The sequence below is a fragment of the Euprymna scolopes genome, chromosome 17, assembly GCF_053919585.1.
Source record: "Euprymna scolopes isolate OS-2025 chromosome 17, ASM5391958v1, whole genome shotgun sequence".
Taxonomy (NCBI): Eukaryota; Metazoa; Mollusca; class Cephalopoda; order Sepiida; family Sepiolidae; genus Euprymna; species Euprymna scolopes.
The window spans coordinates 98,806,565-98,812,473 of NC_136498.1; positions in this window are offsets into that span (position 1 = coordinate 98,806,565).

The window sequence follows — 5,909 nt, forward strand, 5'->3', positions numbered from 1 at the left end:
ATGCAAATAATTAGCTAAAAAACATGAAACGAAATAAATAAATAAAACGAAAAGTCATCATCTAATCTCACTTTGCGTCGGGTCAGAAACTGCACAGGCCCAGATCGAATGTCATCCGTAACTTTATTAATATCGGCTATAAATGTCATATCCAATTGTAAGCCGGCATTGGCCAGCCCTTCCTCTGAAGAGAACGCGTCGTCCACCAATGAACATGTGCGTTTCTGACCCACAGCATGCATGCCCGCGTTTTAGTAAAACACTCTTTCTACTGTGGATATTTTCGTTTGTTTTAGTGCCAGATGCGTCGGGGGTTTCTTTATCGAGCCTTCATCTGTCAGTTCGTCTGTCAGGTTTCAGTTTGAAATATCATTTTCACCACTGAACGCGTACACTGAGTGGACGCATCTTCAAAATGGATACGGTCTTCTTTATTTTTAAAGCGGTTGTAAGATAAAAGATGCATGCGTGCGTGCGTGCGTGCGTGTTATACCGTTGGTCTTCCTTTTCTTCCCCTGAAAGAGGAACCTTTGAGAACGAAAGAATTTTTTTATATTTATTTTTCGGAATGTCCTTTGTTCGTCAAGATGGAGCTAAACTCGTCCCAGACCTCTGGGAGTTTTCTATCTTTTGAAAATTGATGGGTAGTCAAATGCCTTTTAGCACTTTGGGGGATTCTTTCCAGTTTCTGCTTTGAAATCCGCCAGAAACTTTAGTTTGGCGTTCATAGCATCTCATGAGCTACAAGATTTGAGCATGTTGGAAAAGGGAGTTAGGATGTGTGTGTGTGTGTGTGTGTGTGTGTGTGTGTGTGTGTGTGTGTGTGTGTGTGTGTGTGTGTTTGTTATTTTTTTTTTTTTAATTCGTAATATGTTGATGATAGTTATTACGTTTTTGAATTTTTGAGATGAGGATTGGTTATTTGTATTATTCGGACTACGAGGGGCGTGCAATAAGTAATGCCCCTGACCCATTTCCCATAGCAGTAGAGCAACGAAACTTGGCACAGTTATTAGTCTTTCTCTACATAGGAACCACCCAGAGTTATGCATTTCTCCCATCGTTTGATGCAGCTCTAGAGACCGTTTTTGTAGAAAACCCCAGGTTGGTCCTGCATCCACGACGTGACTTCAGAAATTTAGGCTGCATCATCTGGAAAACGCTTCCCTATCAAAAACAACTTAATGGCTGGGAAGAGGTGAAAGTCACAAGGTGCAAGGTCAGGAGAATAGGAAGGATGGGGAAGGATTTCATAACCACACGCCCATGCTTCTGATCTGGCGAGATGCGAGTTATGGACTGGAGCGTTGTCCTGCAGGAGGAGGGTACCTTTGCTGATCTTGCCCCGCCTCTTGATTTTGATAGCTTTCCCTAATTTCCTTAAAAGTGAAGCATAACAGGCTCCTGTAATTGTGGTACCCTTTTCCAAGAAATCTATCATCACTACTCCGTTCTGGTCCCAGAAGACTGTGAGCATGACCTTGTCAGCGGAGGGCTGCACCCTTGCCTTCTTTGGAGGTGGTGAGTCCAAGTTCTTCCACTGCATTGACTGGGCTTTGGTCTCTGGATCATAGTCATGGACCCAGGTTTCATCCTGTCTAATCAGTCTTTTGAAAAACTTTGGCTCATCTTCTTGGCACATCTCCAAATTCATCCTCTAGCACTCGACGCGTTCTCGCTTCTGGAATGGTGTGAGCAACCTGGGAATCCATCTGGCAGATGCAAATGGTCATGAATGATAGTTTCCACAGACCCTGTACTAATCTTGACATCTTGGGCTATTTGGCGAATAGTAATGCGCCGATCTTCCAAAATGGCAGCCTCAACTTGACGGACAGATGTCTCATCAATGGCAGAAGGGGGGCGACCAGGTCTGGGAGCTGTTTCCACAGACTTTCGGCCATGTTTGAATTCATGATGCCAGCGTTTTACAAGGTCATATGATGGAGCATTATCACCATAAGTTTCTTTCATTTCATCAAAAGACTCCTGTGGTGTTCGTCCTTTCAAATACAAAAAACGGATCACTGCTCGACATTCAACAGGCTCCATTTTACACCTGACTCAGTTCAAACACCTGTAAAACAGAAACCACAATTAGTTCAGAGCTGTAATTTGCCACATAACCCGTAGAGATATAAATCATTGCACATGCATAATTTCAGCTAGTTCAGACAACAGGAAGTGGGTCAGGGGCACTACTTATTGTACGCCCCTCGTACTGTTCTCATCTTCAGTGTCATTTTCACAACGTTTCGGTTGCTGTGACCTCCGACCGTCTTCAGGTGTATCTTATCAAACTCGAGAATGTTTTAGCCGAACTTGGGAATCTACATAAAATTTCAAATGGAACCCTTTATTTACTTCTTGAGGGTAGCATGCTCTCGTTCCGTCAGCCATGGCTGGATAGAGGTCCATGCTTTCCGACAATTATTATTCAACTAACATCTGGTATTTCTCGTTTTCCTCTCATTAAAACATTGACGTTGAGACTGGTCAGCACTAAAATGGGTGACTATTTCGTAATACTAGGTGCTGTATGTGCTCTGAAACCGGGAGAGAGATGGGTGTCGCGAGGCTATTCTTGTGAAAAATATGCTGCATGAATTAATGAAACACCCCATGATCCCGGAGAGATAAGGGACCCATCCATCCATCATCATCAAAAACATTTGAACAACAAAAAAATAAAAATAAATAAATAAAATAAGAATTCGTGAATATTTGTTCAAACTAGATATTAATGAATTATTGTGACTTATTAAAAATGTGCTGCCAAGTACTAAGAAATAACCATTATTCAATGGAGTTTACGAAATGTAAAATAATTGAACCGTATTTCTATATCGAGATTCAGTTGAGCGATGATGAAACTTGTCACATGATAAACAAAATACCTTATGCATTCAAAAATATGGAGTTTAATAATTTTGATAATTTTAGATGGCTTTGGCCTGCTGCTATCCATTCAGCTTACTGCCGATTTGACTCCTAGTGAAGCCATATTTCATCTATTGTAAGATATTGGTGCAGGAACTCCATTTTGTTACGTTGAAACAGTGGCATACAACACTCTGAATTATCGACGCATTGCCGCTTTTGATTGACTGTGAGCAACGTGACACTCACTTTGAACACAGCAATTTAAGATCCACTAAAACGGGTTTGTGGATGTTGACCCAGATAGCTGTTACGTTTCAGAATTTATGCAATGAGGATTCGTTATTCGTATTATTTGGATTCTTTGGACTATTGTTCTCATCTTGAGTTTCATTTTCACGTTTCGGCCGATGTAACCTCCGATCTTCTTCAGGTGTATCTTATTAAACTCAGGAATGCTTCTGTGGAACTCGGAAATTTGCACAGAACTTCAAATTGAACCCTTTATTTACTTCATAGGAAGTAGCATGCTCTCGTTCCGTTAACCATGACTGGATAAATGTTCTAAGTAATTCAAAATTGTATTTTTCGGTCGCCAACACTGAAAATTGAACCTTCAACTTTCAGGAGAATATCACAAGGACGCGTGAAACAGTGGATAGAGTACCTGTAAAAAAAATCAATTGTAAAACTGATTTCTTAAAAAGGTTTAAGATTCAATTCTCAATTGCGAATTACATAGGACCTCATGGTTGGTGGAACAAGAACATGCTACCTCCATGAAGTAAATAAAGAGTTCTGTTCGAAATTTTGTTCAGATTCCCAAATACGACAGAAACATTCCCGAATTCGACAATATACACCTGAAAAAGGTCGGAGGTTACATCAACCAAAACGTGAAAATGACACTCAAGATGAGAACAGTAGTTCGAAGAAATAAAAGTTACCATCCGTTTTTGTTTTAATTAGCAACAATAAAGAAAAATAAATTAGTTTTTAAGTTTACAAATAAAATCTGACATTTTATAAGAAAAAATATATCTTTTAAAGAAATAATTTTTAAAATGGCAAATAATTTATAACATTCAGTTAAGAATATTATGAAATGGATGGAATGCTTTTTTATATCGAAAAAAATAAATTTCTTTAATTTAATAAACTAAAAGAATTGTAAGTCATTTTAGAATATGTAGAAAATAAAAACAGCATTAATTTTGGGTTGTCTTCCCCTTTTCCTAGTATCACTCTTCAAAAATGAAAACAAAAAGTATTTCCAGTGAGTTAAAGTGCATTTATACTGAAAAAGCTTACATCAACAAACCTGAAACGTAAAATCGGCTCACTTTATAACAGTATCTATACTTTTATTTTTTTTTTTAAATAGGCCACAGTCGATTGAACTCACTACACGAATTTTGTAATGTAATTCAAATCTTGTCCGTAGCTGAATACTTGATGCTTCGCTAGGGCTATCAAAGGTATTTTTTATCATGACGCCATTACTAGATGTAGTGGGGCAGATTGCTGAAACAATCTTTCACTTGGTGCTTGTTTCACTAAGTGAAAGATTCTTATCGAATATTGAGATAACCTGCCCCACTAATGGGTTGCCTACCATGGCTTAAGAGATGCCCATCCTCCCTCGAGAGAAGAATAGACCGCGCCAGTTTCCTAACCTGGTATTTTATTTTGCGTTACATGCAACGCCTCACCTTCCCAAATGGTCACCAATCTAGTACCGGCCAGTCTTGATGTTGCTTAACTTCGGTGATCTGGCGAGAACCGGTGTGTCAAATCTCTACTTACCTGCATGAACCGTATGCAATTTTTACTGAAATCAAGCTTCACTGCCTGACATAGTTCAATTTTACTAATGAGACTCCACTTATCAAGGCTCAAAAGCCATTTGAGGATAAAGGTTAATGAGTTTATCAGATAGTGAGAAAATGTGATGATTGGTAACGATGATCGAAACTAATTTAATTAAGAGGTTGGATTAACAAGAATGAGTTTACATTGGACTTGAAAACAAATCTGTTGTAGTCAGCTAAGAAGAAATCTTGCAGTATTGTGTTCCACAAACTAGTAGTTCTAACCAAGAAACTTTGATCATGAATGTGCTGTGTAATTTTAGGTACACAAAAAGAGAGAAAAAAATTACTGACAATCGTTGTAAGGTCAACGATGGAGTATTGATGCCACATCTGGGCAGGAACTGCTAGGAGCAGCTTATCCTGTCTTGACAGAGTTCAAAATAGACTTCGTAGCTTAGTGGGGGATACCCTTTTCTCTTCACTGCAACCTCATTTCCACAGAAGAGACGTTGCGTGCCTGTCTCTGCTTTATTGTTATTTTCATGGCAAATGCCCCCCCCTCGCCGAACTTTAACGAAAAACACTCGTCTAGCCAAAACCACTATCAATAATTTCCCACACTCTTTATCTGTGCCTAAACCTAAATGTAGATTCCATGAACAAAGCTTCTTTCTTAGAACTGCACGCGTGTGGAACTCTCTTCCGATTACCTGCTTTCCAGCTGACTACAATCTGATTGTCTTCAAGTCCAATGTAAACAAGTTCTTGATGAACCGTCCCCCTAGGTACTCCAATTTATAAAATTCCCACAACTTATGTTTACTATGCTATAATTACACTGACTAGTGTATACCCATTAACCCTTATCCTCGAGTGGCCCCCGAGCCTTGATAAGTGGTGATTGCTGTGTAAAAAAAAAAAAAAAAGTTTTCGTTGTGATGTTTCATAGGAGAGAACCATAGATTTGAGTTCAGTCGAGCATCTACCATTAAAAAAACGATAGAGCTGAGAAACAGTAGCAACATTGGTGCTTATACAATTATTGAACCGCGCTATCTTTACAATCGTATTTTCAAGTTAAATTAAAGTTTTACGATATTTTGTTTTATCAAATTGTTAAGTGAAAGTACAGAATAGTTACAAAGCACCCTCCTCTCCTCATGTTAAGAATGGCTTTCTAATTAAGGTTATTTCAGCACGGTTCAATAAGTGCAT